Here is a 12,043-nt window from a genome sequence, read left to right as displayed (position 1 = left end):
AGTGTTTTATAACCTTCCACAAAAGCTTATGCCTTGATTAAATTTTTATTATGAATTATTAATTAAACCAAGGAAATGCAGAGGCCTAAACCATTGCTTAAATTTGCTCCAGATTGAGACACAAACCAAAGGCGGCAAGAAACCCTGAAGGGGAGGTTTAATGATGAGCAACACATATAAAACTATCTGCACACTTCCATCTGCCAAAGGCTCCAAACCAGCCATGTAAATGAGCCCATGTGCCCACACCCAGACAGAGGCTGGCAATGGGCCTGGAAGAAACAGGACCTCCTCGGCTTCTCTCTCCTGGGGTCTGTGTTTGGGGCACTGTGCTGTTAGAGACACAGGGGCTTATCTACCTCATGAGCAGCTATGGTTAGAGGGAGTAGCTGGTAGTAGTTCAGAAAAGCAGCCTGGTGTCTTGGAAGCTGAGCCAGAGGTCAGGAGAAGTGGGTCACTGCTCTCTGGATGGAGTGATTGATCCAACCAGAGCCAACCAATACAGTTGTGCAGGTTACCTGGAGGCCGGGCCCAGTGGGTGCTGACATCCAGCTTATATCCTACCCACCAAGCCTTGCTCCTTGCTGTAGAGCTGCGCCCACTATGAGGAGGGAATACCTTTTTCTGACTTGAACAAGGGAGTCTCATGGCCTTGCTTGGAGGCTGACAGTGTGTGTATGGGGTGAGTGGGAGGGATGGGGCTGCATTCTTCTTTCTCTTAGAACACAGAGGTGTTGTTTGGGCAAGTGGTAGCCTAGAACTGAACCAGTAGATACTGGGGATGCAAAGCTGAACAAGACTCTCATTCAAAGAGCTCAGAGTACCTTGATGAAGCAGACAGATATGCAGAGTATTCTAACATGTGGGGACAAGTACAGGATAAGTGCTGTAACATGTGGGGACAAGTACTGTACCCAGATGGGACTGGACAGTGGGGAATCAGAAGCTTTCTTGGGGATGATGTCTAAATGAGTCTTGAAAAGTTGGAAGTTGGAACGGGTTGGGATGAGGGTCTAAAGAGTGAGAAGGCACTGAAGGTAAACAGAACTATGAGATCAAAGTCATGGAGGATGAAGGAGCATGGTCCAAGAACTCTCAGGGAAGACATGGGGATTCTGTGGGGGTTCCCCACTTCATGTGGTTGCAGTTGAAGACATTTTCAAGTATGAGCAGTTATTCAAATATGAACCAAATGGGCGATGCCCATTCCCCTCCCCAGTGACCAAGACTGGAGGGCTTGAGAACTCCAAGTTCCCAGCATGATACTTGGCGTCTGAGTGCTACTTTCTTCCCCTTCCTCATTTCCTCCTGCCCTTTCATTTTTATTTTTTATTTTTTATTTATTTATTTTTTTTTTTTTTTGAGACGGAGTCTCGCTTTGTCGCCCAGGCTGGAGTGCAGTGGCCGGATCTCAGCTCACTGCAAGCTCCGCCTCCCAGGTTCACGCCATTCTCCTGCCTCAGCCTCCCGAGTAGCTGGGACTACAGGTGCCCGCCACCTCGCCCAGCTAGTTTTTTGTATTTTTAGTAGAGACGGGGTTTCACCATATTAGCCAGGATGGTCTCGATCTCCTGACCTCGTGATCCGCCCGTCTCGGCCTCCCAAAGTGCTGGGATTACAGGCTTGAGCCACCGCGCCCGGCCCCCTTTCATTTTTAATATGAAAACACTTTAATATGAAAACATAAAATATATACATCTGTGTATCTTTCATAACTTTCAAAAAAGAGCTAAAAAATGTGAAGTGAAGGGTAATAGCATGATGCTTTGGCCACGGTCGGCTCCCCATGATTTTGTGTCCCTGCTTCTGGGCTGGCTTCTTAGAGCGGATTGTGATTGTGCCCCAGCAAGAAGCTGGCCTCTGGATCAATCACTGCAGAAACAGTCAGGAAAGGGGAGCTTGCCTCAGTAAGCAAAAGTCACCATTATCTGATTATCTTTAGGGATTCCCTACTCTCTGGATAGCTAGTCATGACTAGAGAAGATTCTGCATGGAGACAATATAACATTTATTTGGCTTTTATTTTTACTGAATTCAGTGCTCAAGGACAGTGGCACATTGACAACACTGCTTCCTAGCATGACATCACATAAATAAGTTTGAAGATACTGCTTAATAAGAACCCTTTAAAGATAAGAGAAATGGTAGAAAGAATTGAAGGATGCTATTTCCTTTTTAATATCTGCCATGAATCATAGTCCAGAGAGAAGACAGAAAGCCAAGGCACGCAGGGACCAGGCACTAGCACAGGGGTCAGGAGGTGGGTGTTCACAGGGGGTACAGCTCAGATCCCTGCGTTTGCTTTGGCCTGAGGCTGGGCAGACAGGAACATGGAAAGCTATGGAGCTGGTCTGAAGGGTAGGGTGGGGTGGTTAAGCCTTTGCTGGCATATGGCTTTGCAATCTCGTACACTGAATAAATCCATCAGAGCACTGCATCCACTCACCCAATTAGCCTGCACCTCATGAACACCTATTGTGAGGCCAGCACCATGGGGAAACTGAAAGAACCAGACATTCTACCACCACGGAGGAATGACCTCACCCTGGGTGGTAACTCTTCCCTTCTGCTCACCTACCCAAAGGGAAAAGAAAGTGCAAGGTTCCTAGTTTACATTGAGTTTCTTGAGGGAAAAAAGGCTCTTGGTAAAACAATGCCTTATTCCTTTCTTTTGGAAGTTCCTTCTGCAGAATACAGCTTAATTGTGGGTCCCCAAAAGGCCCCCGAAGAATTAAAAAAAAAAAAGGGTGGTGTCAGGTGAGGGCTTTAGGACATAGAAGGTCACTTTTGGTTGTTGTCCTGTTGAGCCAACTGCTTTACTAACTGGAGTTAGTAAACTCGCTCAAGCTGGAGGGTGAGGGAATGGGTGGGGCTGAGGCTGGAGGTTGGTCAGTAGTTGACCCCCAATGATCTTGTTTGAGGAAAACTCCTGTGATCCCCCATCAGAATATTTTGAAGGTGGAAGAGTCTTCTGGTGGGAAGGGAGAAGAGTGGGAGGAGGAAATAAGCAACGGGCAGCTTCCTTTCTTGACAGATGGAAAATAAAGGGCCTGTCCACAGCTCGGCGAACTGCCGTGGACCTCCCAGCGGGGCTGCTTTCTGAGGCGATGGTCTCCTCGCTCCTTAGCCAGGCTGGTGGAACCAGCGACTGACGTTGGAAAGGAGTTGGAGGATGGAGGTTTGTGGCCAGCGAATGAGAGGTGTGGGGGAGGGGGAAGAGGAAAAATGTAAGGGAGGGAGATGGTTCTTCAATGAAACCTCTGGCCTCTTTTAAACCATAAAGAGGTCTGGCTGGTTTGATTCCAGTCCTTAAAATAGCTCAGTAGGATCTTAGGGATTATTTAGGTCAAATCGCTGAGAGGTGAGGAAACTGAGGCCCAGAGGTCCCACTTGCCTTTGGTCATGGGGTGAGTATGTAGCCCAGCAGGGTCCCAACTCCTGTGAGCTGCGATTCATGCTGTTATCTTTGCTGGGGAGGCCTGAAGTTCCTTTAGCTTGTCCCTGATGAAGCAGAGGAAGAGCCCACGAGGAAAGCATTCATCTCAGAGTTAGGTGACGTTGGCTTTGGGGTCTAGTTGCCCATTTCTTCCACTTGCCAACATCTTTCCCAAGCCTGCCAGACCGGGGCGCAGTACCACCCCCTTGCTGCCAGACAGATGGCCTGTCCTGGGAGCAGGAAGGGGAGTTCAAGGCAAGCAAGGCCCACTGGGAGCCCCCTGCTAGAAGTGCTCTCCCCTTCCTTCTTTTGGAGGTGGCAGTTACTGGGCAGCATGACCCTGAGGAGGAGATAAGCTGCCTCTGATAGGAAGGTTTTATCTTTGAGGTTATTGCAAATGTGCCTGACTCCTTCATCTGGTTCTGTCCGGATCTGAACTGGTAGCCAGATAAACTGTTTGCAGCCCCATTTCATGTATTTATCAAGTCTAAACAATTGTCAGGAGGCAATTATCCCCCCAGGAAGCCAATGGCAGATAAGCAGTGCCCCGCAGTCTGGTTCCAACCATGGAATCCGTAAGTTGTCCCTCCTTGCCCTGTGCAGATTTTCTCCTCTGTCCCTGCTGCTCTAAATTTTAAAGGAGGTTTGATGTTCCAACACATTTGTTTTGGTGTTCTTTGCCCATAGCCCCAAATAAAATCTAATGGTTTTTATAGGTGGATAAATCCTTTTTAAAGGCTCTTTTGTTATCACCACGGGGTTTGTGAGCACTAAAACTGGGTTTTAAGGGATCAGTGAAACCTTAGAATCACGGTTTGCTGTATCTGGAAGGAACTGTGACCACTCGGTACAGCCCCTTCAAGCGGTAGATGAAGAGGTTGAAGCAGGAAGGGATTTGATGGCTTGTGAAGGGAACGTGCTCTTCAGAGTTGGGCAGACGTGCAGCTGAAGCTTGGTCTGGCCACTGATCTGCCGCCCAGCCTTGGGTAAACTCCTGGAGCCCGTTTCCTCACTGATTACATGGCGATACCAATCCAGACTCCACAGTATTGTGAGAGGTAGTAAAACTCCCTCTGGTCAAGGTCACACAGACAGCTGCGGGGCAGAGCTAATACCAGAACCTTAGTATCCGGGCTTCCAGGTCTTTATCCTTTCCATTATTCTGCAGGAGGTCTTCAGGCTACTGTTAAATAAAAAGTAAAGCTTCTACTTTGTCCCACGCAAAATTCTAGTTCAGTGTTTCCCAGACAAAGCACCTCCAGCAGGTCTGAGGCTCAGTTCTATGTGGGGACTCATGTTTATACGATGATAGCATCTATATTTTTTCTGGATGAACTAATAATCGACTTGCCATTGTATTTAGGAAAAACCAGACATCACCTCATGGACGTCTAATTGAAAGGGACCGTCAGTTATTCCATTCATTCTGGCAAATTTTCTTTTTAGCTTTGGTTGCAGCAGGAAGAGAGAAACGTCTGGGGGCTTTTTGTCTGGTGGAAAGGCATCACTGGTCCACAGCCGGGGACCCCTGGATGACCCATCCCAAGGTCCCAGCCCCAGTCTGAAGTCCCAGGGCTGGTCGCAGGCCGACCTTGCAGCCCTCGCCAGAGCGTTGTCTGCACCTCGGACACTAGGTGGCGCCACAGGAACATCCTCGCGGCCCGAGGCGCGGTCGCAGCCGGGGAGCACTCACCGCGGTGCTGTGGAATTTTCTGTTTTTTTTCACGCAACGTCAGGCGTCCTGCTGGCGCCCTCTCGCCACCGTGCCCTCCCGTCAGAAGCCCGGCTCCTAGCCGGGGAAGGCCGGGTGCTGGTCTGCCAGGAGCTGGGACTTGCGCCCCATGGAGTGTCGGGAGTCTCCAGTGCCACGCGTTCAACACCACAGGGCCAGGCTGTTTGCTCCCCATCGGTCGCTGCCCCCAGCACCCCGGGTTATTAAGGACTCATTAGTTTGGAGCGGCATCATTACAAGGGTGTGGGGTACTACATATACTCCGTATTTTTCTATTTTCGAAAGGCTGCAGGCGCGATGCACAGTGCGCTTGAACAGTGCGGCCTCGTGCTAGCCGGAGGAGCGAGCAGGGGCCGGGCAGGGGCTGCTCAGCCAGGCGGTCCCCGCGCGGCGGCCTCGGGAGGCCCTGCCGTCGTCCTTCACCGCTGGAGGCGGGTGCGGGGCGCTTCCCCTCCTCAGGGCCCTCAAACCGCAAGGGAGTTTCCACTTGCCAGTCGATGGTCGTCCTCTCCCATTCCCGGCTGCATCTCCATTTACCCGTCACCCATTTCCTCTGCCCATCCAGGCTCCTTGGCTCCGCTGGGGTCTCCGTTCCCTTCTCCCGGTCCCCCCGCCAGGTCGCGGCTCCTTTGTCCAGGACTCCGCAGGGGCTTCACCCAAGGGCGCTGGTTTGGGCCGGATCTGGGGTCTCTCGTCACTCCCAGGCTTCTTCCACTTCCGGATTCTGGAGAACCGGGAATCAAGTCCTGCGCGTGCCTCTCCTTCCTCCGTGCTGAAAGCACACTTCAGGCACGCTTCCTGTCCGCCCAGGCATCAGTTCTGACAGAGAGCTGAGAACAAGGAGTTTCTTTTTCTTCCCCCAAAGTTGCCTTTTGTAAGGACTATGTCTGCACCAGGGCTTGATACATGTTGCTACTCCTGGGAGTATGAGACTGGGAAGTTGATGGAAATGTCAACATTAGCTTTAATGGTGAGGCCAAAGGGAGAATGGACCCAGCATCAAGCCTGGGTAGAGGAGAACGGGAGAGGGAGGACCAGAACCAGGGCCCCCCGTTCACTGCCTTGGGGCGTCTGAATCCTGCCTTTGCTGTTGGTGAGCTCTAGGACTATGGGTAAGTTGGTTAAATTTGAGCCTCAGTTTCCTGTTCTGTCAAGTGGGAATACAACTCCCTAGCTCACAGAGTTGTGGTGAGGATTATGAACTATTATGCATCTACAGTGTCCTCCCCGCACGTGAAAAGGCTCAGTAAATGGTAACTGTTATCATGGTCCAATCTAAATTTCCGTGCTTGCCTTTCACCAAATTGATGTTACAGAAATCAAAAGGTTCCTGTTTTTCCCACCTTGTTTGGAATTAGGAAAAACTTTCCCTGCGCCGTTAATGTTTTATAGGCCTCTTCTCTCCAAGACAGAAAGGAAGAGAGGGTAACGGGGCTTATTTTTTTCTCCCAGGACTCTTGAGGAAGGATTCAGGATGCGGCTGTGCCACTGGGGATAAAGGGTATAACACTGGGGCAGGTCAGCTTCCTCGTTGGTACAGTGGGACTCTTATACAGGCCCCTTTCTTTCCAGCACCAGATACTGCTACACCATCTCATTGGCATGGACCTATATGTGGCAGCAAGTCCATCTCATCGCTTTTGGTGAAAGTCAGCACAGTTTGTAAAGATTCTCATTGTGAGAATGGGTAAACCACCCCTTTTATTAAAAATCAAACCAGAGATTCCTTTACCTATCAGTACCTCCTGCTGCTAAAAAGCAGCAGCTAAAAAGCAGCAGGAGGTATTGATAAGGGAAGTCCTATCTAATTTACTGGTTTAGAGAATGACTGTCCTCATTTTAAGAGTTAAACATTAACCCCATTAACACCTCTGAAAAACCCTCCCAACATGTTTATCTCATTGACATCATGGGGTTGGAGGTCACTGTAGACGAGGAACTGGGACACCAAAAGGAGAAACTCTGGCCACCCTTGCACCCTGTTTCCAATGCTGGTCCAGCATCACCCACAGATGCTAAGGAGCGCTGGAGACCTTACCAGCCCCTGTGATTGGTCACCTTACTCTTCCATGGACAGAGCAATGAACTTAGATTCCTGCTGGGATCCTTTGAGGGCAAGCATACCCTTCTTCCAGCTTGTACTGTGAACTCCGCTGCAGCCATAAGGACTGTCTGTGACACTGAGCCCGAGATGACTGGGCCCTGTGCTCCCTCCCGGCCCTACAATCCTTGGCCTGCCACAGAGAACTGAGCTCTTTTATTAGCACCATGAATGTGACTGATACAGCTAGCCATTCCCTCGAGCGAATGACTCAGTTTATTAATGCTCTGCTAAAGATGGCTTCTTTGCTTGCCAGCAGCCTTAAACAGTATTTCATTAAAACTGGCTTAATTATTTTGAGAAGACGGCCCAATTAAAAGCTATACACTCCCTCTATGTAAGTGTTTATACATAGAGCTGTATATATAATACATATTTGTAAGTGTGTGTATGTATATGTGTATGTATGTGTCTATAAATATATAGGCTTAGCAATTTAATTACATGGGATAAATTGTTGGAAAAAATACCCAGGAGCTGGTCCCCTTTCTGTTGCCAGATTCAGAGTAGAGGCCACCCCTCTGCTCTGGGAGAGGCTGGTGTTGGTGGTCTCTCAATGACTCCGCCATGAAAGTCCCAACTGCACAGAGCCCTGCCCCAATTTCAGGAGCCAGCAGCCTCGGGAGAGGCGGATCCTGACCTCTGCTCTGCTCTTGGGATGGCCTTTCCCTTCCCAGCAGGGTTGAGATACTTGGGCTGGGAAATGTTGTGGCAAAGTGTTTGCCAAAGCTCGGGAGAGACACAGACTTGGAGCTTTTTGTTTCTGGAGCTGGCTGTCTAGCTTTCCTAATGAGCAAATATGTTCTCTTTAAGGAAACAAACAAACAAAGCAAAAACACCCATTCATCTGGATTTTATTCATTTGTTTTAAATACAAACAAACAAAAGGAGAGTGGTTATTTCTGCACCAACTATTTCAAATGCAAGTTACTCCATTGCTCCGGGTGGTTGGATGGTGCTTGTCACCATAGGACCCACAGGGCTAGTTCCAACTGTTATTTGGTAAGGCTTTTTTTCTTTCCAAAATTCCCAGTGTTCCTTTAAGGCCCATTTAGCTGCGGGTTTTGTTTATTCTCCCGGCAATCAGCATTTAAAATAAGACAAACAAGCATTTTTCCTGGGCTGTGATTCCCCCCAGCCAGCCTCCACCTGCACACCTGAAGCCAGCATGTCCAATCGAATTTCTCTGTAACCCATATCCCCTTTAGAGACTTACCCCCTTCGTATACCAGGCTGGAAATAGAGAACTTAAGCAGGGCAAATGTAATTTTAAGAATTGCTAATGATGCTAGAAATCTGCAATGCAATTAGCATCATTGGATTTGGCGCTCCTCCGAAGGCACAAAACTCCTTGTCATAGCGCAGTGGCAGCAGCGGCAAGCGCCTCCGCATGTGCCGGGCTGTCCGGGTATGCTGGCAGCCGCTTTGCACTGAGATGTGAGCAGTTGGTTAGGCTTCTTCTCTTTCTTTCTCACAGATTCTGACTCCTTTGTCTCTTCTCTGGCTTGCAGAGGGATGGGTGTTTTCCACTGATTATAACTTTAACATTTGACCCCCCAGTGCAGTCACCCTGTTTTTTAGAAAACTGAGACTCTCACTTTGTGAACTCCCTGTGCTCTCTGGGATTTCAGTGCTGCAGTTCAACTACCGATCCCCCTGTCCTGAACTCCAGTACTTCTGACGCTACTAATTGGTACCTCAACAATTGTGGGGGCCTTTCCATCATTGCCCACCATAGGATATACTTTTCTTTCTCTCTCTCTCTTTTTTCTAATTTCCTTGTCTTCTTCACTCTCCGTGGAGCCAGAGGTAGTACGAAGAGTTAAAAATAGGAATATAAAGAAAGCCAGAGGGAGAGAGGGAGTGAGAAAGAAACATTTTTAAAAGAGAGGAAATGAATTATTGGTTTAAAAATAAACCTTTACTTTTTCGCAGAAAAATTATTTTTGTTCTCTGGAAAAATAACATGGGCTAGGCATGAGAAGCATGTCAGCTGGCTAAAAGATTGCAAAATCCAGAAGCTGATCCTGATGGGTCTGTTCAGTGTAGCAAGGGTATCTACTAGGGGATCCTCTTTTGAATACGGAGGCCCAAATCAGAAGCTTGTAGAGGGGAGCTATTCTTCCAAGATTCCAGATGTGTCTGTGAGACAATACGTTACAGGGCAAATTGATTTCACCCTCGGGAAACCAGGGAGATTTTCAAAGTTATGTCTGCAAAGCCAGCTAATGCAATTCCCCATTAGTGCATTAAAGTGTGCCCTTATTAATTCAAACATAAAGGCAACAAAATAAGCTGTTAAATTTAAAATATAATACATATATAATGAGAATGTGTGAAGGCCTTATTCAAATGAAAATACAGGAGTGTTTGAACTACTGAGGTATCTTTTGTATTGAATTATGAGCATATGTAATAGATTTAATTATTAATTTCCCCATTGTTCTATGCACACAGACAGGGTTCAAGGCACAGTCATTCTCTGGCTTTCATAGACCTAATTTGTATAATTATTGCCTGAATAAAAAATTGCTCCAATTCCTAGCTCTCTTTCTTTCTTTCCCCCTTCTAAATACTATTTCAATGCTGCATTCCAAAAGGGGAACACCTGCCACTTCTTCAAAGTCAGCTGATCATTTGGAATGATGGACGGCGCTGCTGCCGATGACGTCCCCTTTCAAGTCTCTTTGTCTAAGTGAATTATCGTGCATCCTTTTAATTTTATTGAACAAATTACATTTGTCAAGGTCTATCTTTGTAAATAAATGATAACTAGAGACACATGGATGCGTATTTCTGCTGTTCAAGGGCTCTTGTTCCATTTCTGGAAGCCAGATGAACATGGAACAAAAGAGAAACTTTCCTCTAAAAGCAATTATCTTTCTGCATTCCCATCAGTATAATTATATTGCAGGGAATTTTAAGAAGCTGTAGAAGTAGAATTGAATGCTTAAAACTGTGTTTGCTGAATTGCTATGCAAAAGTTGAACAGGCTGTATTGCATCACGCAAAATAGTCTAACTCTCTCCTGGCCACATTTCTGTAAGTTTAGAATGCGCCTGAAGGGTGGAGATGGTGTGGGGGAGGCGGTGGGGACAGGGATGAGGTAGATCACATTTAGGGTTTCCTGTGTTTCTTGAATGGAATATTTAATGACGTTTCTGAAACCTGAGGGCTGTTAGCAAGGTGACTGGGAATGTGTCTAATAAAGCCACCCATTCCAGTCTGTTGGAAAGCTTCTGATTTGCTGATTGCTCTCTGTCTGAAACAGTCCTGCTAGTTTAGTAACTAATCCATGAATGGTGGTGGGATGAAGAGGGGACTGTTCATGAAATGATGGCAGCAGCAATTACACTGCCCCCAAAACCAGCCAGCAGCTGGCTTACAGAGATATTGAATGTGGTTTGTGTGGCTACTGTGTCAATACTGTGCATCAACCAGCATCATTCCTTCCTCATCAGCTCCCCCACGATTTAGTGAAGTAAACTGTTGCTGTGAGGTAAGTTGTATTGTCTGATCACTGACAGCTCAATAACCTCATTCCCGCCCCTTCCCAATTTTTCACGAACTCCCTGATGAACATTCAGGAGGAAAATAAAGCACCAGTGAGAAGTGGCAACAGAGAATGCCAGAATCATGGGTTAGTTTTAGTATGGCTGGTAGGTTTTGAGTTACTGGACAATTGATGGGATAATATTACAGTCTAGAGATCTTGAAGAAAGGAAACCTACAAGCAAGGATGACCTTGTATCCTCTCAGAGAAGTGAGTGAAAGGGTGAATCAGGAGCCTGGAGATAACTCCCAGTTCACAGAGGCCGCATCGAACAGTGGCATGAGCATGGGCTTGGGTTGGAATGGAGACAGCCCCTGTCCCTCTGCCTTCAGTGTCCACAATGGTAAGATGAGGGATCAGGACAAGATGATTGAATAGCCTATCTTTAGATTCCAGGTCTAAGGTCATGAAACCCATTGTACAGGGCATTGATCTCCATAGGAAAGTGGTAGAGGGAAGGTCCCTGTACTAGGATTGCATTGTCAGAGCTTTATGAATGTGTCAAAGGGGAAAAATGATTTTTTTTCTCTTAAGAAAAAGGAGTCCACTGCTTTCGATCTCTAATTTCTGTGGCTGAGGTTTGGTGATAAGCAAGAACTGAAACCCACTGGATCATTGCAGATGACATGATCAGAAAGTGGTAGGCCTATAAAATAGGTTTAAAATGGTGCCTTGGCCATCTTGGTGATTGAGAAGGCTCCTCTCTCAGGAGAAAGTGGCCAGTGGGACTGATTTGTTTGATTCAGATCATCTCACTAAGCAGCCAATGAAGGGAATGTGCCGAGAGAACCAGCATGTCCAGCTTAGTGTTGAATTCAGTGTTCCCTGAAAGTGTCAGACCCTCTGCTGGAGCTAGTAATAGAAGGTCATATGGTCCCTGTCATCAGGATCATGTTGCATACATATGACAGTGAAGCCAGGTAGGAACATCTGTGATTCTAGGACACAGGGATCAGGGCCATGACACAGGTCTTCTGGGAGGGAGCCTGATGGGGGCTGGGGTAGTCAGGGAAGGCCATGGAAGGAAGTGAGGCTTGAGTAGACACAGTCAGATAAAGGTGGGGGTAGACAATGGTAACAGAGGGAAGAATACGTGATGAGCAGTGACATAAAGCAGCAAGACATGTTCAAAAAGCCGCTAATGCTTCAAGATGGCTGAGGCAGAGGGTGAGTGTGGGTGAGCAAAAGGGATGAGGCTGAGGAAATCAGCAGGTGCCAGAC

General features: G+C 47.5%; 1 pseudogene; it reads left to right on the top strand.

Annotated features, from left to right (window-relative positions):
* Nucleotides 1-4,002: 4,002 nt before the first annotated feature.
* Nucleotides 4,003-9,807, top strand: LOC112422957 (uncharacterized; annotated as a pseudogene).
* The last annotated feature ends 2,236 nt before the right edge of the window (nt 9,808-12,043 follow it).

The sequence above is a fragment of the Macaca nemestrina genome, chromosome 1, assembly GCF_043159975.1.
Source record: "Macaca nemestrina isolate mMacNem1 chromosome 1, mMacNem.hap1, whole genome shotgun sequence".
Taxonomy (NCBI): Eukaryota; Metazoa; Chordata; class Mammalia; order Primates; family Cercopithecidae; genus Macaca; species Macaca nemestrina.
The sequence above is the reverse complement of the archived record's forward strand: the minus strand, read 5'-3'. Positions and strand labels throughout refer to the sequence as shown.